Source organism: Chlorocebus sabaeus, chromosome 12 (assembly GCF_047675955.1).
Source record: "Chlorocebus sabaeus isolate Y175 chromosome 12, mChlSab1.0.hap1, whole genome shotgun sequence".
NCBI classification, from domain to species: domain Eukaryota; kingdom Metazoa; phylum Chordata; class Mammalia; order Primates; family Cercopithecidae; genus Chlorocebus; species Chlorocebus sabaeus.
Genome location: NC_132915.1, coordinates 79,396,607 through 79,421,103, shown reverse-complemented (window position 1 = coordinate 79,421,103; position 24,497 = coordinate 79,396,607). Strand labels below are relative to the sequence as shown.

At 48.4% G+C, this 24,497-nt stretch overlaps 1 protein-coding gene across 3 annotated transcripts in view; it reads left to right on the top strand.

Moving 5' to 3' along the window:
- Positions 1–1,374: 1,374 nt before the first annotated feature.
- Positions 1,375–24,497, top strand: part of PTPN3 (protein tyrosine phosphatase non-receptor type 3) — a 122,154-nt gene continuing 99,031 nt past the window's right edge. For 2 of the 3 annotated variants that reach the window (XM_007968469.3, XM_007968467.3), the window contains exon 1: positions 1,375–1,499. The gene's annotated coding sequence lies outside the window, so the exon portion shown is untranslated. Of the gene's footprint in view, positions 1,500–1,855; positions 2,054–24,497 lie in introns of those variants that run through there. The other variant, XM_007968470.3, reaches the window with a different exon arrangement.

Genomic DNA, 24,497 nt, shown 5'->3' with positions numbered 1-24,497 from the left:
GCTTCTAGGGGTTGCCGGGGCCTCAGTCTATCCCTGGAACGACCGCCCCCAGGACCTGGCACCCAGGCCCGACTGGAGGGTTCCAGCCATCTCTGCATCCCTTCGTTCACATATTCAACAAATAATGTTTGAGCGCCTACTGTGTGCCAGACGGTGTCGCAGGGGGGTCCCTGCAGTAAAGACAAGCAGAGCTACAGCCCCAAAGCTGACATTCAGGAGGGAAATACAACATGAGAATTAAACAAATCGGAGGAAAAGCCAAAGTGACAGATTTCATCTGCTCCTCTGCCTCCTTGCCGTTCCCTAAGCGGTCCGGCGCCCTTTTGGGTCTTTGCACTGGCCGTTCCCTCGGCCAGGAATGCTCTTCCCCGCTTATCTGCGTGACTGAAATACTACTATCACCTTCTCAGTGTCACCCGATCAGACCGCCCATCAGCTCAAGGGCCCTATCCGACTGCTTCACTGAAAATTCACTACTTACCTCCACCCCCAAACCTCCTGACCCTGCTCTTTTTCCCTCTTAGAACTTATCACTTTCTAATATAACGCACAGTTGGCTAATTTGCTGTTTATCTGTTACCAGTCCCTCTTTCCCCAAACTCCACTGGGGGACAGAATTTTTGTCTATTTGTTCACCACGCGAGAAGAACCAGAATAGGTGCTCAATAAATATTTGCTGATAATGGATAAATCGTGTTAAATGCTATGAAGAAAATAAAGTACATGGAGTGGCCAGGAGCAGAGGGCTAATCGAGGAAGGTGGTCAGGAAAGGCCTCTCTGAGGAGGGGACCTATGTACAATGAGAAGGCGCCGACCACGTGAAAAGCTGGGTAAGAACGTCCCACAGAGGGAAAGGCGCGCGCCAATGTCCTGAGGCTGGTGAAGTTCCAGAGTTTGATGGACAGAAAGGTGCTCCTCAGGAAGGCAGGTGTGAGATGAGGCGGAAGTGGGAAGCAGGAGCACAGACCAGGTAGGGGTCCCACGAGCCTTGGGGAGGTTTAACCAGGGAAGCTTACTAGTGCCGCGGGACGAGCACTGGACTGGAAGTCAGCGGGACCTCAGCTCAACAGCGCACCCGTCGTGCAAGACTCCTCGTTTCAAAGTTTCTTTGGGCGCCGACTGCTTGCCTTCCCTAGGCATGAAATCACTGAGGGCCTGGCACACAGTAGGTGCCCAGTCATGGTTGTGGAACGAATGGCTGCATGCATGCGTGAGGGAACTCAGGGCCTGCCCGGAGCTCGGCGGAGAGCCCCGGTGGCCTTAGGAGATGCGTCGGGGCGCGCCAGCCTGGGGCGGGGGCGGGAGAACACCGCAGGCCAGCCCGGACGCCCGCCCCCCGCCCGGCGCGCGGGCCCGTCGCGGCCAGCCCGGCCGGCGGGAACCGCCCGCGGGCGGCACTGGGCATGCTCAGACGGCGGCCAGGTCGCGCCGCGAGCGAGCTTCCGCGCCGCCCGCACGCGCGACCTACCTGGGCGCTCTGCGCCCCCGGATGCTTCAGGTACTGGCCAGTGCGACCCCAGCGGGCCAGGGGCAGGGCGCGGGGCTGCCGGGGGCCGGGGTCGCGCTCGGCGCCACCCCGCCCCCACCCGTCCCTGGGGCGCGCGGCGGACGCGCGGGCGGGCTGGCGGGTGCGGCGGCACCGGGTCCCCGCACCACGTCGGGGCGGGGAGGGGGCGCCCCGCCGCGCTCACCTGGCGGGGCCGGGGCGGGAGGGCGCGGGCGGGGCGCCGGGTGGGGCTCCGCCGGGCGGGCAGGCGGCCGGGACGCTGCGCTGGAGCGTGGGCGTGCGCTCCGGCCGGGCAGGGGCGGGCGCAACCCGCGGAGCCCGTGCCACCGGCACCCCCGGAGGACCCCGCGCCGCCGCGACCCCGGCTTGGGGCTCCGAGGGGGCGCACAGCGCGCGGGGAGCCAGCCAAGCGTGGCGACCAGCGCTTGGCTCCCAGGGTGAATCCGCCTCTCGGCTTTCAAAGATGGCATTTCCTGGGCCTGGCACGAAACTCCAGCGCCAATAAATCCTCCCCGTTCCGCGGGCGATATGGAATGATTTATCAGGTACCTGCGGTGAGACAGCTGCAGAGGGGGGAGTGTATGTGAGAGTGCCCAGCCCCCCGGAAATTCCCATTTTCAGCTACCTAAACTTACTGAGAAGTTGCCGTTGCCTTAAAAATTCATGGGAAGTTGAGACAACTTGACACCTGGGTTTTCCGAGTTGGTGGAAGGAGCTTGTGACTTGGAAACTGGAGACCTCCGTTCAAGTTGGACTCCCCTTTGGCCAGCTAGTGACCTTGGGCAAGTTGTTTAACCTCGCTGGTCCTCAGTTTCCTCTCTTGCAAACAGCTGGTAATAATGCCCACCTCGCTGGGTTGTTGAGTGGCTTAAGTGGGATAAATTATGTGGAGGTGTTTGGCACCGTGCCCGGCACAAAGCTAGCAAGCAGTTGGCGTGATGTGAATTTAATTCGTTTAGAGACCCTCGTGGCTCTCATTTCAGCAGGAAATTAGAATTAGGAAACCATCTTCAGGGCCTACTGGTGGAGTGACAGACCCTGTCTCTGTGCCCAGGAGAACTTCTGCCGAAGTCAAGCCCTTCGGAAAAGCAATTTAGCCAAATTGTAATCAGAGAGCATCTCCTTTAAAAGCAGTTTTATACATTCAGAAACTCCAGAAGTTGGCAGTTTGGCTTCACTTACAAAAGAGCTGTTTTGTAAGATGATCCATCTTGCAAATGTTTAAGCAGATGATGGGAGAAAGTAAAGCCTGCTTAGGAAGATTTCTGTTCTAAAAAGCTCTCAAATCCAACTTTAAGTGATTATTTAGATCAGGGTTTCTCAGCCTTGCACTACTGACATTTGGGGTTTGATAATTCTTTGTGTCGTGGGCATTGTAGGATTTAGAAGCATCCCTGGTCTGTAGATTGCAGTAGCAATTCCTGTGTCCCAGTTGTTCCAACCAAAAATGCCTCCAGTATTGTCAGATGTCCCCTAGGGAGCAAAAAGCCACCCCCGCACCCCTTTAGAAACACCAGTTTAATTCATGCTTTCTGTCATTAGCCCGAGTTGTTTGATAATTTCATCTTGTGCTTTTGTAATAACTAACCTTTGCATAGCCTTGTAGAACTTACAGAGTACATTCACCTGTATCATCTCATTTAATCTTTACAACTCTTGTGAGGCTGGTGTCACTCCCATTTTACAGATGAGGACATTGAGGCTCTGAGCAGCCAGTTACACAGTATGTGGTAGAGCTGGGATGTGTAACCCAAGTCTCCTGGTTCCAAGGGCAGGTCTTTTTCTTCTGCATCAAGCTGCCTGCCCCTTTGTTGTATGGAGGCTTTGATATGGATGACTTTCCGGATGATTAAATCAAGATGTGAAGTATATTGGAAGTTGGAAACTTTTTTGAGATTGACTAGTTGAAAATTAACAACAGTAAGCTATTATCTGACAGAGTAGGCCATTCTAGTTAAATATTCTAGTTTATAGCGAGCTCCCATAAATCCCACATGCAGTTAATGGAATACCAATTTGCAGAGAATTAGAGTAGAATAGAACGTGCCTAATACTCTGTATTGATCCTGCGTTGTCTCTGGTGATTTGCCATCTCCTGAAAAGGACTCATATATGCAAATTAGACATTAGCTGGGGAATGTAAAAGGTCAAGTTACTGAAGGCATTTCAGAGTAGCTGAGGCATTTATTGAACTTCTATATGGCAGATGTAGTGCTGGGTGGGGATGTGGGTTGGACCCCAGAGAATCCAGGGTGCCTGCATCCACTTCCCTGCAGGAAAGGGCAGGCCCTGGTCAGGCCAGACAGGTGGTGGGCCCTCAGACAGCTTGGGGCAGTAGAAAAAGCCCAAGGTACCATGGAAGCAGATTCAGGATCCCATACCATATCATCAGTCATGTCTCTGAGCCCTCGATTCATCTTTTATCATATAGAAGATACTCTGGTAGTTTTAAGCATGCTCATTGAAGTCTCAGAAACCTGGTTAGGGAGGCAAGGTCAGAGACAAATCTTATCCCTGGAAGAAGTTGGGGTTCCAAGGAGGTAACTGGCTTTAGAGAATTGAGCCCAACACTTTGTTGGCTGTGAACTGGAAGGTTTCACACACAGTGGGGTTTGTTGCTGCCAAACCCCACCCCGTTCCCCACCTTGCAGATAAGGAAACTGAGCTGGCAAAGGTGGTAGAGTGGGGCCAGGAGCAAGAGGGACCAATTTTGACCTTCTGAACTACAGGTCCAGGCACGCAAAAGACAACATTTTCTAGGATAGGCATAACCTACCAGAAGGGCTCAGATGGGAGGGAGTGAGAAGACATGGCACCCTGCCTTTCCCGAACCGTCAGGGTTTGTGGTGGTTGAGAAGAGACCAGCAATTTGTGGTCCCTACATCTTTCCCCAGGAGAGCTCACCTTCCAGCATTGTGGTCCTGGAAAGCAGGAACAATGCCTCTTTATCTTTTCCCAAGATCTGTTGTAGAAGCTGGAAAGCTGAAGACACCCAGCACATACCCTGGCCTGGAAGGGCTGGTGGGGGTAGGGTAGCCTACCCAAGCATCAGCTCTTTGTACCAACTCTAATAGAGACAGGAGGTGACCAGGTCAGTGTCCACACTGCTCTTGGCTGGATCCGGGTGACCTCAGAGCCTGATCTTATAGGTGTCTTCTTTCCTCTGGCTGAGAAGGACCTGAGAAATACTTGGTAAGCCCCTGGCTGAAAACTGATCTGGTAATGGGTTCTAAGACCCAGAAATCTTGCATCTCCAGTGCTTCTGCTTGTGTGTGCTCCTGAAGCTTCCCACTGCCCCCAGGTTAACTTATTATTTCAAGACCAGGTGTGAGCACAGATTTAACAGCAAATTGGGACATTTATTGAGTCTCTACCATGTATTAGGCCATAGGGCTACAGAGGTGAACACTGAACCCCTGCCTTCATGGTGTATTTGGGAAGACAGTGACGTGTGTGTGTGTGTGTGTGTGTGTGTGTGTGTGTATGTGTGTCTCCATCCATTTGTCCATGGTCCTGTAAGTGCTTTAAAAGGATAAGCTAGATGCAGGAGACACCAGAGGAGGCAGCCATTCATTACCATGGGCATCAGGAGACACTGTGGGGAGTAGTTCTAACCATGGGGAGAGTTCTAACTTCAAGGCTTAATTTGAATTAAGCCTCAAAGTTAGGAACAAGATGGCATTTGGGGCAGGCAAAACAGCAGGGGCAAAGGCATGAAGAGACTTTGTGGATTGTAGGCATGGTGACTCTTCTCCAAGTCCAGCCTGGTCATTTTTGTTTTTTGAAACAAGGTCTCTGTCATCGGGCTGGAGTGCAGTGGCCTGATCATGGCTCAAGCAGTCCTCCTTGTACCTCGCACCTGGGACTACAGGCATGTGCCACCACATCCAGCTAATTTTTTATTTTTTGTGGAGACAAAGTCTTACTATGTTGCCCAAGCTGGTCTTGAACTCCTGAGCTCAAAGAGTCCTCCTGCCTTGGCCTCCCAAAGTGTGGCGGTTACAGGCGTGAGCCACCGCACCCAGCCAAGTCCAGCCTCTTGGTGTTCACTAGTGCAGAACCCACCTGCTGTGGTTAGGGTCTGCCTTATCTCTGGGTGGGCCAGGCCTCACCCAGCCAGGGCTAAGTGCCTATTCTCCTTGATTCTCCTTGTTTTCAACTGGATGGGAGCGATGTCATTGTGTTGTCTTTGAGGCAGGAGTAACTTCTGCAGGGATGCCTCTGGTTTTAGTTATTAGCACTAATCTGTACTTACTGGTTGCCACACGCTGTTGTGAGTGCTCTCCAAATATTAACTTAATTCATTTAATCTTCACAGCAACCCTGTAGCCAGGCTGCCTCTCAGGTACAAGTAGGTGGGGGCTGAACTCCTCTGCCCAGTGTATGTCCCTCTGTGGGTGATGCTCTGATTGTGGCACGGCCTCTCTTGGCCGCCTTTACATAGATGTGCCGGGAAACAGCCCAGTCTGAGTTGCAATGGAGCACTGACCCCATTTCCTTTAGGGGGCCAGCAGGACTCTGCTGACTACATTTTCTGAACCAAAGAGTGGGATCTGTAGTGTGAAAAAAGAATGTGTGTGCCACTGCCTTGTGCAAGAGGAGGCCCGAGAAGTGTTTGGATACTGAGAGAGTGGAATTTTTGAAACATTTTGATGGTTTATGTGGAAAGTTAGGACAGAGGATTTGAAATTGGGATAGTCCTGGAAACTTCAGGTCCCATGATTTACTGTTAGGATACACGAGCTTTTAGTGAATGTTTAAGCAGTGTAGAGTGAAGTGAATTTTTTGTACTGAGCCCTAATAGGGAACAAACAGTGCTTTTTAGCCTCAAAATCTTACTGATTCCTTCCAGCCCCATTTTACAGATGGGGTGAGAAAAGTGAGGCTCAGAGAGATGAAGTAACCACCAGAGGGCACAGTGTTTGTAAGCAGTGCAGCCGAGATTTGTCTTTTTGTGGTTTTTGTTTGTTTTTTAAATATAGAGACAGGGTCTCGCCATGTTGCCAGGCTGGTCTTGAATTCCCGGGCTCAGCTGATCTTCCTGCCTCGGCCTCTCACAGTGCTGGAATCACAGGCATGAACCACTATGCCTGGCTGCAGCCAACATTTGAACCCAAGTCTGTGCCTAGACAAATCATCTGTTGTCAAAGTCAAATAAAATATAAAAACAGGTATTTCTCTAAATTTAAAACGTTTTGCTTGTGAAGTAAGAATAATAATTTGGGAAATCTATACAGACCAGGTGGTCTTTGATTTGGAAAACAAAGAGAAAGTTGGGAGTGTTATTAGAATGAGAAATGTTACATATTGTTTTGAAAAAAAAAATGGCCATTGGCACTAGAGAAGCTCTTCGGGAGCTGGCAAGCTCTGATTGTCGCTTGATGGTGGTAGATAAAACTAGACTTAGAATCACAGCAATTTGTTTCAGTAGTTATTAAATAAAACTGATTTTAGGTTGTAACAGGCAGTTTTAGCAGCCGGGCTTGCAGAGAATTTTATTTTTGGAGCAATGTTATGTGCCCTGAGTATTTTTCCCCTGGCCTCTCGACTCTGATTTAGTTGGACATGACAATAATGACCCAACTGTGTAATCAACTTCCACCCTGTAAAATGAGAATCATAATGGCACCTATTCCCTTTAAGTTGACTGTCGTAAATGAGCTAATGTGGAAAACCAACTAAGGCAAAACTTGGCATAGAAAAGGGGTTCCTCGCTTTGTGGTCAGACCCCTGACCCTCCAGACAAGCACTTTGATCTGTGTTCAGTGCTGAGTCACTGTGGGTGAGTAAGGGTCCCTCCCCAGCCAGAACCACAGGTCCTGGTTCTCAGGACTGAAGGGATGTTCCAACAGGAAGCATCCAGGACTGTGCAGGGGCCATGGCTGCCTGAACACTGTGCTGATGAGGGGTACCTGGTATAGGAGTGGGGTTGGAGACCTGGCCCATGCGTGCCACCTCCCTTAGCCACATCAGCTTAAGGGCTAGCCCAGAGGTTCTCAGTGAGGGAGGCAGCAACCAGCTCCATCAGCTGTCTTTTGACTACCAGCCACTATTGGGCCTGGGGAGGGGAGGTTAGCCTCCTGAGCTCAGTCTTCCCCACTGGTTCCCCCCCAGTTCCCTCCCCTGCTCTGGTAATCAAATGCATACATGGTTCTTGTAGAAAATAAAAGTGTCAGGGAACACAAGAAAAATTATGCGCGATGCTTCTCATGAAAGCAGCTGGTCCACTCTCAGCACTGCCGCGATCTGCACATGCCCTCTCCCGCTTCCAGTGGATTCTCTACTCCACAGACGAAGGAGTCTTCCATACACACCTATTTCTCTCAAAATGAAGACAAAGCTGATCTCTCGGCATCTCCTGCAGCCCCTATGTTCATGCTCTTTCCAACCCTCACCTCACTGTGCTCCTTCCTGCTGCAGGGACTGCAAGAGCTTGGGACCTTCTCCCCCTCCCCACTGATTACTTCATCCTGTGTGTCTCAGCTCCATGACTGCAGAACCTTTGCTCACCTTCCTGACTTGAGTTAAACTGTTGCTATAAATGTTCATGCCACCAGATCGCTCTCTATTATAGCACTTTTTCTAGTGGCAGTTTTGCAGTTAATTAGTGTAATTATTTGTATTAGTACCTGTCTCCCAGCTACACTATAAGCTGTGTGAAGGCAGGGTCTCTTTTTTAAAAAAAAATTTTCTAAGTTTTATTTTTTTTTCTTTTAATGATTTATTTTGATCCAATTCAGACCCATAGGAAAATTGCAAGAATAAATCAAAGAAGTCCCATAAACTCTTCACCCAGATTCCCCAAATATTATCATTTTATTCTATCCCTGTGTGTGTGTGTGTGTGTGTGTGTGTGTGTGTGTGTGTGTGTATATATATATATCTTTCCTGAACCATTTGAGGATTATTTATCAATGCCTTCTTTCCCCCTACATTTATTTCCTAAAAGCAATGATATTCCATAACTACAAATTTTAGAATCAATAAATTAATATTGATACAACATCGTTTACCTAATCTATGAACCTTAAGTTTTATATACTTTTTTTTTTTTTTTTTTTTTTGAGAGAGAGTCATCCTCACTTTGCCACCCAGGCTGGAGTGTGGTGGTGCAATCTCGGTTCACTGCAACCTCTGCTTCCTGGGTTCAAGCAATTCTCCTGTCTCAGCCTCCCAAGTAGCTGGAATTACAGGTGTGTGCCACCATGCCTGGCTAATGTTTGTATTTTTTGTAGTGATGGAGTTTCACCATGTTGGATGCTGGTCTCGAACTCCTGACCTCAAGTGATCCACCCGTCTCAGCCTCCCAAAGTGCTGGGATTACAGGCCTGAGCCACCACGCCTGGCCTAGATGTTAAGTTTTGCCATTGTCTTAGTGATGTCCTTTTTTTATAGCCAAAAACAAACAACTCTTATAAATGGGTTGCGTACGGTTGTCATGTCTCGTTAGTTTCCTTTAAACTAAAACAGTTCCCCAACTGTTCTTTGTCCTTCAGGACCTTGACTTTTTTTGTCATCATTTTTCCAAGATGGAGTCTCGCTCTATCACCAGGCTGGAGTGCAGTGGCGTGATCACAGCCCACTGCAGCATCCGACTCTGGGTTCAAGCGATTCTCCTGCCTCAGCCTCCTGAGTAGCTGGGATTACAGGCATGTGCCACTACACCTGGCTAATTTTTCGTATTTTTAGTAAAGACGGGGTTTCTCCATGTTGGTCAGGCTGGTCTCGAACACCCGACCTCAGGTAATCCGCCCACCTCAGCCTCCAAAAGTGCTAGGAGTACAGGCGTGAGCCACTGTGCCCAGCTGGACCTTGACGTTTTTGGAAAGTACAAGCCAATTATTTTGTAGAATGCCCCTCACATTGAGTCTGTTTTAACTCACCATTTTGTCCCCAGTGCCAATGCCAAGCACAGTGCCTGGACCGTCAAATGCACTCAGTAAATATTTGTTGAATGAGGAGAAGGAGAGATGGAAGGAGGTGCAAGGGGAGAAGTCAGCAGGTTTTCTGCTTTCTTCCACGCAAGCCTTTCCCTGCTAAGCGATTTTTTATTTTTTATTTTTTTGAGATGGAGTCTCACTCTGTCACCCAGGCTACAGTGCAGTGGCACGATCTCAGCTCACTGCAACCTCTGCCTCCTGGGTTCAAGTGATTCTCCTGCCTCAGCCTCCCAGGTAACTGAGATTACAGGTGTCCACCACCACGCCCGGCTAATTTTTTTTTTTTTTTTTTTTTTTTGGAGACGGAGTCTCTCTCTGTCGCCCAGGCTGGAATGCGGTGGCAGGATCTCAGCTCACTGCAAGCTCCGCCTCCCGGGTTTACACCATTCTGCCTCAGCCTCCTGAGTAGCTGGGACTACAGGCACCCGCCACCTCGCCCGGCTAGTTTTTTGTATTTTTTAGTAGAGACGGGGTTTCACTATGTTAGCCAGGATGGTCTCGCTCTCCTGACCTCTTGATCCGCCTGTCTCAGCCTCGCAAAGTGCTGGGATTACAGGCTTGAGCCACCGCACCCGGCCTGGATGTTGTTATTTAGTTGCAGTCATACTGTATACAGGTTTGAATCCTACTGTTTTTATAACAAAGCTTTCCCCCAAAAAGAGAGGCTTCCTGAGAAGATAGTGTGCTTGCTGCCCTTGCAGGTATATAAACAGAAGCCAGATGATGGTTTGGCAGGGATACTGGAGAGGCGAATGGAACGTTTGATGAGGCGTGAGACTCATCAGATTGGGGGTCCCTGCTAATCTTGGGTAGCCTTCTCTAACTTTAGCTCTGACTTCACAGGCCTAGGACCCCAAGAACAGTGCAACTAAAATTTATCATCCCAACCAGAACAATCTGATAATGAAAAGGGGTGCTATTAATAATTGCACCTGACTGACGGGCCTCAGCCGGGACTGCCCTAGGTAAATCTGGACGTGTGGTCACCCTATTTAAGAGTGACTTCGAGGTTGAGATCAGTGCAGGGTGGGCCAGCATAGAAAACCCTCTAGCACTAGGAATCTTCTACCTGGATAAAGACAAAACTAATGTCTGCGTGGCCTGCAGGCCTGATGTTTGTGGCTTTGGTCCCCACACCTCTGTGGTCCCACCTCCAGTGGGATGCCACTCCCCAGCTTTGTGCCTGCCACACCGGCCTTTTGTCAGCCCTCACCTCACTATGGTACCTCCCTGCCCCTAGGACTGGCAGAGTCTGGGACCTCACTCGCATACCCAGGCTGGAGGGAGGAGCAGGGACAGAGTTTATGATAGATGGACAGGGAGATGAAGAAGCCTGCTGTGCTTCCCACTGACCAATTTCTAATAGAATTTAAGAGCCGGGGTTTGTAAGCAAAGAAGGGCAGGAGGCAGGAGTCACCCTAGACCTTATCTTCTTTCCTCTAGTGCTCACACTTCCACCTCTTTTTCCTGCACCAACGCCCACATCCCTGTTCCAGCCCTAGTTCTGAGATCATGACTAAGTCACTGACCTTTGGCAAAGGCAGGGAAGCAGGTGGCATTGGGGACCCAGGCACAAGAGGATGGGCACTGGATGAACAGTAGGTGCAGACAGGGACTTGGATGCAGAGAAACCAGGCAGGAAACCAGCATCTAGGGATCCCAGTAACAAGGTCACTACAGGGCCATTTATCAGGAAGCCTAGATTTGTAATACCAAGTGCCCAGACTCTCGGTCAAGGGGTCAGGCTGTGGAATCCATAGAACCTGGTTCTTTAACTTATTTTCTGCCTAGAAGAAAATACAAACCTTACCTTCGTGGATTACAAATTATTATAGGATGAAAATGTGAAGATAATGGAGCTGTTTTCTGGGAAGCATCCCAGTCATGTGAACTTTAAGAACACTGTCCAGTGCAGTCATGTTTTTATTACTCTAGGCATCAGCAGCTTTAATGGAAAAGCCAGTTAGTAAAGGAATGTTCCAGTTCTTAGAATGCAAGATACTAGTACTGCTGAATGTTGGAAAGATTTTCTGGTTAACTGTGTTATTAGATTTTACTGCTTAAAAATGTACTTTCAGCCGGGTGTGGTGGCTCATGCCTGTAATCCTAGCACTTTGGGAGGCCGAGGCAGGTGGATCACCTGGGGTCAGGAGTTCGAGACCAGACTGGTCAACATGGCAAAACCCCGCCTCTACTAAAAATACAAAAAAATAGTGCTGGTGGGCGCCTGTAGTCCCAGCTACTTGGGAGGCTGAGACAGGAGAATCACTTGAACCTGGGGTGTGGGGGCGGAGGTTGCAGTGAGCCAGATCATGCCACTTCACTCCAGCCTGGGTGAAAGAGCGAGACTCCATCTCTAATAAAGAAAAAAAAGTAAGTACTTCCCTCCTCCCTCCAACCCCACACAGCTGCTTAAAAGCATTTAGTTTGGGGTCACTTTTTATAGGAAGAGCATGTCACACAGTCAGAACTGGAAGGGACCTTAGAAAAGCCTTTTCCGCTCCCTCTTTTGTGGATGGAGAAACCGAGGCTCTGCATGGGGTGTAACATACTCAAGGGCACATAGTCAATAGCAGAGCAAGAATGGTACCCATGTCTCAGAATTTCCAGCCCCCAGATCTTGGGTGTGTTTTCTACATCTCATCCAAGGAAGTTTATCAGATGGGCCATGTATTTTTAATTATTTTGTTAATACCTTTTGGCATTTCTCTGGCGACAGAAATAAGTTGTATTGGCATTGAAGCAGTTAGGCATTTCTTGCTGAGTTTCTCTATGTAGAAGTTGCTAGGCTATCTTTTTTTTCTTTTCGTTTTCATGTAGAAAAGATTATATATACCTTCCACTGAATTTCCATATCCTGTAGTGGTGTTTCTCAAACTATAGCACATCAGAATTACCTGGAAGGCTGGTTAAAAGAGGCTGTTAGGCCCCACCCCCAGAGCGTGTGATTCTCTTGGTCTGAATCAGAGCCTCTGGTGAGGCCGGAAGTTTTGCATTTCTAACAAGCTCTCTGGTGATGCCACTCGTTTGGAAGCCAGGGACTGCCCTTTGAGGTCTGCTGCCCAGGGTTTCATGGCACTTTTAGATAATATGCTCTGCGCTTTGTGGCCAGATGGGCCCTCCCTGCTCTTGCCACAATGGCCAGGGACTGCTCACTTGTTAAGACCAGAGGCAGGTTCTCATATCTCAGCCCATTTAGTCAGAGAGAAATTCCTCTCTGTTCCAGGGCTTCTGTGATGCTCCTCTTCCCTCCTACCTTCCAGGCCACCTTGGCTCTTCCTCTGCTGCCTGTTCCCTTTATCCTCTGCTCTTACTGTCCTGCAGGCCTTTTCAGGTAAACTCAGCTGGTTCTATCAGCAGGGGCTCACAGGTCTGTGTCTCCAGCCTGATCATCTCTGGGTATATTACTCCATTCTCACGCCACTAATAAAGACATACCTGAGACTGCGTAATTTGTAAAGAAAAGGAGTTTAATTGACTCACAGTTCCGCAGGGCTGGGGAGGCCTTGGGAAACTTACAATCATGGCGGAAGGGGAAGCAAACACGATGACCTTCACACGGTGGCAGCAAGGAGAAGTGCAGAGGAAAAGGGGGAAAAGCCCCTTATAAAACCATCAGATCTGGTGAGAACTATCACAACAACAGCAGCATGGGGGTAACTGCCCGCGTGATTCAATTACCTCCCACCTGGTCCCTCCCATGACACGTGAGGATTATGGGAACTACAACTCAGTGAGATTTGTGTGGGGACACAGCCAAACCATATCACTGGGCATTTCCAATCCTGTGTATATCACATCTGCACAACTCTTCATGAGTGCCCCCAAGGCCCCTCCTTTGCATTTCTGGAACAGAGCTCATCACCTTCTTTCTTAAAAATGTCCTCTCCACTAGTCCTCTTGCTTAGAAACCTAAGGTCACTCTTCACTTGTCCCCCACACCTTAGAAATCCCTTCTTCAGCCCACTCCTCTTTTCCACTCCACCCGAACTGAGTTCACTCACTTCTCCCATTTGCCTCTTTTGCTTACTGTCACAAATAGGCCCCTTGCGCCTGTACCTCCTTCACACAGCTACCAGAAAAACGTTCCCTTAAAAAGCACAGAAGATCACCTCATTCTGTGCGGGCTCCATCTGGCCTTGCTTTTCCCCGTCTTTTCTCCAACCCCGCAAAATGTACGCTGTAAGCCAGGGCTTCACAAGCTTTCGTGTTAAAATGCAAATACATACTCAGCAGGTCTGGGCTGGGCCCTCTACTCTGCCTTTCCAGAACCCTCCCAAGTGGTGCCAGTATGGGGTCCGTAAGCCACCACATGTTGAGTGGCTGGACTCTAGTGGAGATCTGTGTTTCACAGAGTCCTGCAGACCTGTCTTCACTCTGTTCATAGTGCAAGAATTTCTGAGTTTTCCGTTGTAACTGTAATGTTTTCTGTTGTATGTAAAATTAACCTTAAATGTTTTCAATCATCAACTTAGATTTGCTGTTGCAGTGGTTATTTGCTATTGAAAGAATTTTCGAAGACCAGGAAAGGCTTCAGTTTTCTTCAGAGTTACTAAATAGGTCCAGGTGCATGGGTGTATGGGGGTCAGGGATGGGTCTTGAGAATGTTTTTCCTTTAAAGGGGTACACACTGCCAAGGGGTTCCCTCTCGTGAGCTGCTCCAGGACAGAGGCTCTCCCTTACTCAGTCTTCTCAGGATGGGTGGTGGAAGGGGAAGGAAGAGAGTCTGGTTTCCGTAGGAGGAGATGAGTGTGGAAACTGATAATTCCGGCAGGGAAGACTGGGCGGGGAAGGGGAGCTCTCCTGGGGAAGGTGCTGCCAGTCACAGAAGAGGGTGAGCATCTGGGGGCTGGATCTTATATGACTCTTTTTATTTTTATTTTTTATTTTTTTAAAGACAGAGTCTCACTCTATCACCCAAGCTAGAGTGTAGTGGTGCTATCATGGCTCACTGCAACCTCCATCTCCCAGGTACAAGTGATCTGCCCACCTCAGCCTCCCAAGTAGCTGGGATTACAGATGCACACCACCACACCTGGCTACTTTTTGTATTTTTAGTAGAGATGGGGTCTCACCATGTTGCCCAGGCTAGTCTTGCACTCCTGGACTCAAGTAATCCACCCACCTTGGCCTCCCAAAGTGCTAGGATTACAAGTGTGAGCCACTGCACCTGGCCTTATATGACTCTTGATAAGGCTTTGCTGTTGAGGAGCCAGCTGGGGAAACCACTGGTAGGCATGCCTGGGAGCCAGGCTTTGTCCTAGTGCAGGATGGGGGGTCACAGAGGGCTGAGGACTGCGTGAGGATGAGTGGGCAGGAGGTAGAGCCATGTGCACCTGGGAGAGTCAGGATCTTGCCACAGCAGGAGGGTCAGAGAAGCAAGTCCCAGGTAAATGTGGGGTGAGGGAATGGGATGGATATCAAACAAGGGTGCTGCTGACTTTGACCAGCCTGCTCCAGAAACCTCACTACCCTCCTGCCGCCTCTGAAGTGCAGGCACCTCAGTCCACCACTGAAGAGTTTTTCAGGGTCTGGCCTCTGCCTCCTCTCCCACGTGTCCTCCGTGACTTTTGCCCCTCAGTTCTAGCTCCCACCCAAGGGGCTGTTCCTCACTTCAGATTCAGATGTCCGTCCTCACCTCCAAGCTTCTAAAGAGGTGGCTCGGCCAGGCTGCCATGCTCAGTGTTAGCTCTCAGCACAGGTGGTGAGCCTGGGACCGTCACTGGGCCCCCAGTCGCTCACTCCAGGGCCCTGCTCGAGCCTCCTGAGTCTCGGCCTCCACCTCTCCACACTGGAATGCCAGTGGTATCGCCACCTCACAGGGTCGTGTGATGATCCCGTTTTGACAGAGCAGCATGCTAGGTACTCAGGCAGTACTGGCTCAGCTGTCTGGACAGAGGGACTGCCATTGGACATGTGTCCACAGCTTGAGGTGGAGAGAGCTGTGGTTGGTGTGTACCACCCAGGGCAGGGTGGGGCTCAGGTGATTTTGCCTGAGGTGGACACTCCAGAAGTTGGCGTTAGTTCACTGCGTAGATGTTGAAGGCATCAAAAGATGGCAGCTGGCGACAGAGTGAAGAGGAGGAAGTTGGAATTGGGATGGAGAGCACAGCCTGTCACACTTTATGCAAAATGATTCGGATTCTGTAGGTCAGGTGTGGGGCCTGAGACCGCGTTTCTAACAGGCACTCAGTGATGATGAAGCCACTGGTCCAGAGACTGCACTTTGAGCAGCATTCATCCAGAACATGATTAATGATGGGGAGCCTTGTGGAGGAGAAGGTAGAGAAAAAACATGCACAGCTTAAAGTATACCCAGCTTTCTGCCTGGCTGCTTGGAGACACCTCACATGGGCATCTGGGGTCCGTTGGGTTCTATTGGAATCAGATTGTGGGTGATGATGAAGACTGATTGTAAAAGTCCGGTGAGAGCTGTGGGAGACATACGGAGTGATTTGATTTTGTTGCCTGATATCACATCCCTCACAGTCTGGCTTCACAGTTATATCCTCCTTAGGAGGCATCCCTTTCTGCCAGAGGTTGAGCCATGGTCACACCCTAGAAGGTCCTCCGTCTTAGCACTCCCCACCTGGAAAGCTGTGATTTGTGCATCTCCCTCTCTCTGATTGGTCTGTGAGTTCCCAGAGAGCTAGGACCTGAGACAGCCTCTTAACCTCGTCCTTCAGCACCTGCCTCACAGCCGGTGTGGGAGAGAGGGGTGGATGCAGGTTTTGAAGGAAGAATGAGTAAAGCCTGTGATCAAAAGGGAAGCAGGAGAGCCCAGCACCGAACCGGGGCACTGGAGCCTGTCGCTGTGGACAGGAGGCCCAACTACAGCATTAGCCAGGCCTTTGGTGAAATTGCCAGGAACATGGTCTAAAGGGGACTCGCATATTGGGCATCAGCTCTGAGGAGTGAGGGTTGGGCCGTGAGTTCTCTGAAGGAGTGGAGGGCTCCACGGGGGAATGGCAGTTTCAACCAAGAAGCTATCATGTTGATCTGGGAGCCAAGAGAAAACCTACTTTTCTTCTGCTGCCTTCAGGAGAGGACAGGTGCCCAGATATATGCAGACTGGGGATCAAGACTTTTCTCCCTGTGCATTAGGGCACCGATAGCAGCTCTTCCCAAGGCTGAGTAGAAGCAGCAGATAGGGCTCCAATGCGGGGCAGTGTCTAGAGCAGTCCACAGCCTTAGCACCTGTGAGTGCTGAGGAGGACCCTGAGGGTTAATGTCAGTTTCATTTTCCTGAGGAGGAAATGGAATCTCAGAGAGGTTAAGTAACTGGTCCAAAGCCATAGATCTGGGAAGTGCAGGAGGCAGCCCAGCGCTGGAGCTGGTTTCTGGGGGAGGAGGGGATCCAGGTATGGATTACAAGGCCGGAGCATTGCAGAGGTGGTAGGGCAGAGCGGACAGTGGGTAGTGGGAGGGGACCCAGGAAGAGGAAGCAGGGTTGGGGATGCAGAAATGGGACAGGAGGCACCAGAGAGTCAGGGGACGGAGATTTAAACAGTTTAACACCCTGGCACCAATAAAGCATTAGGTGACAGTATTTAAAACAAAAAAAAATTCGATCAGTTTGACTTCATTCTAACTCATCATCGCTCATCATAGAAAATATAGAAAATAAAAGAAAAGTCGAAAGAATAGAAAAACTAACACGTGTGGGGTTTTGTCTTTCAGATTCCTTTGTTTTAATTAGTTGTGGTTATCCTGTAGATACAACTTTATAACAAGCCTCTTAATATTCTGATCACCCAGACATCCTATGGCTGTTTTGTGGCTTACCTAACTGGCCCTCTGAAGTTGGCAAGTAGCTTTTTTGTTTGTAATTCTCAGTGTTATAAATGTTGTTGGGAGGAAAATCTCTGCAACTAAAACTTTTTTTCGTGTCTGAATATATCCTGACAGCAGGTTCCTAGAAATGGAATTACTCAGTCAGACTGCCTCCCAGCCCCGTATTGGAATGGTATGCTGTGTTAGCGCTGACACAAGCCTTCTAAAAGTGCAGGTGTAAGCCCTGCATGCATTAGTTGTTCATTCATTCATTCATTTGTGCATTTCACATGCATTTCTTAAGCGCCTATGGGTAGAGGCTCCATCTATGGCCTGATCAGCAGGGAAGCAGCTGCCAGCATCTTGGACCTGACCGAAAGGTGGGGGAGTTTCTGACTGTACATGATGTCCAGCCCTCCCTGTCCTTGTCACAGGCCCAGGAGCCCTGGACAGCCTGTGGGTCCAGAAGTAAACTTGGGTGCCTCTGTGGCTGCAGGGTCCAGGCAGTGCCTACCCATCTGCCTTCCCCTCTTGTGACACTTAGTGACATACTACATACTGAGTATGGGGTTCCCAATTTTATCAATGTATTCGTGCATTCCATAGATACTTAGTGCCTCATATGCACCGGACACTGTTCTAGGTCCCATGGAGATGGCAGTTCACTACTAAAATCCCTGCCTTTAAGGAACTTACATTTAAGGAGAAATGTAAAGTAGGGCGAAAGGGAGAAGGAGTGATCAGGGAAGGCCTGATCTGGTGAGGTAAGACCTACTGATGAGGTAAGATTTAAGCAGGCACATGAAGAAACTGAGGGAGAGAGCCAGGTGCATATCTGAGGGAAGAGAGTTCAAGGAGAGGGAACAGCACGTGCAAACACCCAAGGTTGGAACAAGCTTGGCATCATCTGGGAACAGCCAGAGAACCATGAGACCCTGGTGGAGCAGAATGAGATCTAGGACTCAGGGTTCATTTCCCCCATCCCCTTTGGAGGTTTCAGAACCAGAGAGCCACCCCTCCTCTGAAGCAGTTCAAACTAACCTCATGTATTTCTCTTGCTTATCTATAGTGGGCCATCACTGAGACCTGTGTTTCATGGGGTCTGGCTTTGGAAGTCCCTGCCATGCCCTGCCTTGCCCTTGGGTTTCCTCATCTGTGCAATGAGGGACTTAAACCAGGAGACTGGCAAGGGTACATTGGGCTTTCCTCTGTCTTGTCCAGTTAGGTGCGTGAGTTTGGTCTTGGGTCATTTTTAGGTTAATAGTAGGAGTGTGTAAGTGCCATTGTTGATATTTAATTCTTAATATGTTTAGCCTATTAGATTTCCTTTGTTATGAAAGAGTCTCCCAGCCAGCTGTGGGTGGCAGCCTTGCAGCAGTCATAAGAAGTGAATGGAGGGATGACAAGTTGATGGATAAACCCTGCTGGGTACCAGCCACTGGGCAGGCTGCCTATGTGGCAGTGGTGAGATTTTAAAGACTCAGACCCAGCCTTTTTGTGTAGGGATGTTAGCTCTGCCAGAAGATCATGCTGGGGAAGGACTCCACTCAGCAAGACCAGAGTAGCTACTACCTCATACCATATACAGAAATTAACTCAAAATGGATCAATGACCTTAATAAAAGACCTAAAGCCATAAAACTCCTAGAAGAAAACATAGGGGTAAACCTTCACGACCTTGAATTTGGCAATGAATTCTTGGATATGACACTAAAAATGCAGGTAACGAAAGAAAACTAAATTGGGACTTCATGAAAATTAAAGCTTTTTTGCATCCAAAGACATTATCAAGAAAGTGAAAAGACAACCTATAGAGTGAGAGAATAGGCCAGGCGCAGTGGCTCCCACTTGTGATCCCAGCACCTTGGGAGACTGAGGCAGGCAGATCATTGAGTCTAGGAGTTCAAGATGAGCCTGGAAAACATGGCAAAACCTCATCTCTACAAAAAGTACAAAAATTAGCCAGGTATAGTGGTGTGCGCCTGTAGCCCAGCTACTAGGGAGATTGAGGCTAGAGGATAACTTGGGAGGTGGAGGTTATTCTGAGCCAAGATGGTGCCACTGCCCTCCAGCCTGAGTGACAGAGCAAGACCCTGAAAGTCAACAACCCACATTAACACAAACCAAATTTTAAAAATGGGCAGAAGACTTGAATAGTCATTTCTCTAAAGATGCACAAATGGCCAGTAAACACATGAAAAGATGCTCAGCATCATTAGTCATTATGGAAAATGTAAATTAAAGCCACAATGAGGCACCACCACTGCACACCTACTAGAATGGTTATGATTGAAAATGGGAAACTAACAAGTATTAGCAAGGATGTGGAGGAATAGTAAACTTCTTATATTGTGGTGGGAATGTAAAATGGTGCAGTCTCTGTAGAAGACAATCTGATTGTTCCCCAAAAAGCTATACACAATAGAGCCAGGCACGGAGGCTCAGGCTTGTAATCCCAGCACTTTGGGAGGCTAAAGTATGTGGATAGCTTGAGCTCAGGAGTTTGAGACCAGCCTGGGCAACAGGGCGAAACTGAGTCTACCAAAAATACAAAAGTTTAGCTGGGCGTGGTGGCACACACTTGTGGTCCCAGCTACTAGGGAAGCTGAGATGGGAAGATCCATTGAGCCCGGGAGGCGGATGAGGCTGCAGTAAGCCGAGATCATGCCTTTGCACTCCAGCCTGGGCAAGAGAGCAAGACCCTGTCTCAAAAAAATAAAAATAAAAAAAGCTACAGATAGAACTCTACCATATGACCCAGCAATCTTACTCCTACGTATATACCTGAAAGAATTGAAAATGGACTCGGACAGATACTTGTACACTGAAAAGATAAAATTTAAGCATTGCAACACCATTCACAGTAGCCAGAAGGCAGAAACAACCCAAATGTCCAATGACAGATGAATTGATAAAATAGAATATCATTCAGTCATAAAAAGAAATAAAGTTCTGATAGGTGCTAAAATGTGGAGGAACCTTAAAAACATTATGCTAAGTGAAATAAGCCAGACTCAAATAGATAAATACTATATGGTTCCGCTGATGTATCTAGACTAGGCAAATTCATAGAGGCGGAAAGTAGATTAGAGGTGGCCAGGAGTTGGAGGAGGGGTGAATGGGGAGTTATTGCCTAATGGGTACAGAGTTTCTGTTTGGCATGATGAAAAATTTCTGGAAATAGTGGTGATGGTTGCACAACATTGTGAATATAATTAATGCCACTGAATTGTACACTTAAAAATGGTTAAAATGGCAAATTTTAGGTCCTACATATTTTACAATTTAAAAAAAAAAAAAAAAGCCCCTTGTTTACCAGAGATTTAAAAGAGCAGAAAAAAAAAAAAAAGACCAGAAGAGATAGTGGGAGGAGTACGTCTTTGGCAGGAGCCACTGGGTTTGGATTCTGCCCTGCTGCTGGGTCACCTCAGAAACGTGTGGGGTACCCTCATGGGCGAAGCCTGGTCCCCTCTTTTGATGTGAGAGTCCAATAAGATGATGAGTGTGGGCTCTCTCCTGGGTCATGGGGGTTGCTCAGGGAATGCCTTCGCATCCCCTTTAATTTCATCTTTCCCAGTGTAAAAGATGGTTCTACCTGGTAGAAAAGACAGAACACAGTTAACTTGGCGATTTTGCCCAAATCATCATCAGTTACCTTGCTCATGTTTTGCCATCCTCCTCTAGGTGGTGGCCCAGCCCCTGTCTGTCCTCTCGTTCCCCCTCTCTTTGGTGTTTTTGCCCTAACTCAGGGCTTATCGGGACCCCCACTTCCTTGGCATTGGTGCGTGTCCTTGGTCACATGCTTCCTCTTCTTTGTCTGGGTTTACTGTGGGTTCTTTCTGAAATCTGAGCTCTGCTAATGAGAAGTCATCTGAACACCCAGCCACGCTTATATACACCCACGTGGTGGAGTATCGTAAAATCATAACAGAAAGGGTCAGGGAAGTGTTTGAAATACCTGGACGAATGTTGGATAGTGATCATGAGAGAGTGGAATATATGATTGCATAGACATTACAAGTTCAACTTTTTAAAAAACACAAACAGAATTGTTGGTTGGCTTGTTTTGTTCAACCTGAGCACATCAGAGTCCACGCCCTTTGTAGCCGCTGATCTGAGCCGCCCTCTCCTTCTCCTCCAGGGTTCACTACCACCTGTGGTCAGATCCACCTTTTTCACAGCCACCCAGGGAGATTTCTTGATGCCTGAGCCTCTCTCCTGGCAGGTTGAAAGAAGCTCAGGGTTCGGACACTGTGAGGCTGTCCTGGATCCTCCAGAGACCCAGGCCCCTGCCACACCCATGTTGCCGCCCCCTAGTTTATCAGTTACTCCCACCCCATGACTGTCCTCATCAGATCTTTGGCTCAGAGCCAGTGCATGTGTCCCCAAAGGTGAGCGAGCCAGAGTCTGATGGAGCTCTAGTTTGCTGAGAAGCTCAGCTTCCCACGGGCCGGAAGGAGTCCTGGCAGATCCCTGGAGGCAGGTGCAGTGGGAGGAGAGACTGACTGGGGCCAGGCTGGCCACCTCACTGAGGTCCGGAAGGAGAGCTGGTCATCAGGTAGGAACGGCCCCAGGCCAAACCCAGAGCCTGGCCTCAGGAAATGAGGTGGCCTGTTTCTGCCCTCCTGCTGCTGCTAATAATTAACCCAGGGACGGCTGCCTGTGAGGCTGGAAGGGCCTTTAGACATCATGTGACACACTCCAGTCCAGGCCTTTTGCAAAAGTGGGAGGAAGTCATTTACTACATTTCCTCAATTCTGAAAGGCGCGTTGGCCACACTTTAATGCTTCTGAAATCACCATGACCTTCACAGTCACAGGGTACTTTAGATGTAGTTTCTTTAAAATAACTTTGCTGAAACACCTGTTACATCAGGTGTGTCATCTTAGAGCAGAGGAAATATGGTGATAAATACCCTGATCATTACTCAAGTTTCTAATGTTGTAGAGTTAATTAGGGGGAAAGAAGGTTTTCTGGGCCATTTCCCTTGTAAGAGGAAATTTACCAACATGCGAGCCTCAAGGAGTGTTTGTCAAGATTATCTCAAAAGGGTAAGAGTATACCTTATTTAGTAAGTTACAGAGACAATGGTGATTAAGTGTGGGGCTCCCTTTACCACCTCCAGTGAATCACCTGTAATTCGCCTCCCTCCCAGTCATGTGGATCAGTGGACTCAGAGTGGGTGGTGTGTGATGCCCCCACCTGAGCTTGGGCTCATCACCCTGTTTGGAGTCTGCCTGTGTGACCTGTGCGTGGTTCTCTGAGTCGAGTCTCCCAATCTGTAAAATGGTAACAGCAATGCTACCTTCCAGGCCCAGTCAAAACCTGACACCCCTCAGTCAGGAGTGAGGGGTGTAAAAATACTTGGAAATCACTGAAGCCCTGTAGCACAGGAAGCCCAGAAACAGGAAAGGGAATGGCCCAGGGACTGAGAAACAAGATGGGTGGAAAGGGCAAGAATGCATAGGCGGCATTCACAGAGCTGATGTTGAGTGGCTGTGGCGGGCCAGGCCCTGTGATGCATTAAGAATGAAATCCCTGCTCCCTACAGTTATTTACAGAGGAGGAAACCGAGACAAAACATTAATTTGTTTAAGTTTGTGTCCACTTGGGAGTGGCAGAGCAGAGACTAGAACCAGGTCTGGCTATTCCTTCAAACCTCCAATGGACTCTGGCCTGGCGAAACCCCTCCTGTCCTAGAGCGTTCCCAAGTAAAAATGTTCCTGGTTCAGTCACGGACCACTCTTGAAATCAGTGAGTGAGTTGTCTTTATCTCTATTCCCAGCTCACAGCACATGAAAAAGCCTCAGTACAGATAAATGCAACAACAGCAGCAATTACATGTATTATTTCCTTTTTTCTTTACCTTTTATTTTTTAGTAGCAATTATATATTCCTTTACTTTTTACTGTTTATTTTTAAGATATATAACTTATTTTGATAAACGTATACATTTAATTCAGTTGTTCCTAAATACTGTTATTCTGGCATTTTGGCATGCCTTTTAGAAGTCTTTTTTAAGAGTTTCCTTTCATTAATTTGCTGACCCATTTTATCAGGGTACAAAGCCCTGGAAATCTAAATAGGCTGCATAAAAATATTTTATGGTTTTTAGAGGCACAGTGGCAACCAGCAAGGTTACTGAACCTAATATAACCTGAGATGGCCCCCTGGATTAAAACCTTACAGGCAGAGGATTTTAAAGCTGGAAAAAGCTTTAGAGGGCTCTAACCTGGGAAACGGAGCCAGAGAAAAGTGAGTTAGTGACTTCACGAGTCACCTGACTGATCAGAGACAAATATGATGCTTCGTGGGGGTGAGTGGAAAGTATTTTTCTCTGTTTCCTTGAGATAAAATTATGGCGAGAGACACTGGTGGTGAGGATTGGGTTTCTCTGGCTGGACTGCCACTGGCTTCAGACTCCTTGGCGGGAACAGAGGCTGGCAGGATGGTCCGGTTGTGAGATTCCAGCTTCTTGGCTGGGATGCACTGCGATTAGCACATCTCAAACCTTTCAAAGTGACTTTAGCTGTTTTCTTTTCTGAGGGCTTCTGCTGCTTTTGGCTGTAAAGGGGTGGGGGCCAGAGCCTAAGATAGAAATATAGTGGACTGACACCCAAATGGGCGTGTCTGTGCCTGAGGGCAAATATTAGCACAGTATTTTTGTAAGGTTTATGCAACTTGATTCTTGTCCCTGTGGAGTAAATGTATTCCATCCTGATTTCCAGTCTGTCTGGGGCCTAGTGGAACTACTCGGAGGGAAAATGAAATGAGATCAGTAGCTTAATTTTAGATAGAAACAGCTAAATGTAAAACATATTCCATTGTCTGTTTTTTGACCTTTTCATATTTTTGCTTGTTATAGTCCCTCATCTTCTATCATGGTTTGATGGGCCATTTCTGTTTTTTCCAAGAATGAGGTATTCATTTAGAATTATTTCTGATGAGAAAAAATACATGTTGGGAAATTCAGTTTTGAACAGTACCACACTGAGGCTTACATGTACAGAAATTTAACCTTGGAAGTGTTGAAACAGAAGTCCTGAAAGCCCAGAGTTCATCTGTCCCACTCTCTCCACTGTCAGTCTGCCCTCTGAGGCCTCCTCACCAAGGGTCTCATCCAGCTTCTCTGCTTGATTACCTCTAGTGATGAGGAGCTCCCTCTCTTACAGGGCACTTCCTTCCATATTTGTGCAGGTTTAACTGTTGAAAACCTTCTCTTGAAGAGAAATGTGTTTCTTTCATCTTCTACCCATTGAACCTTTGGGACCTAAAA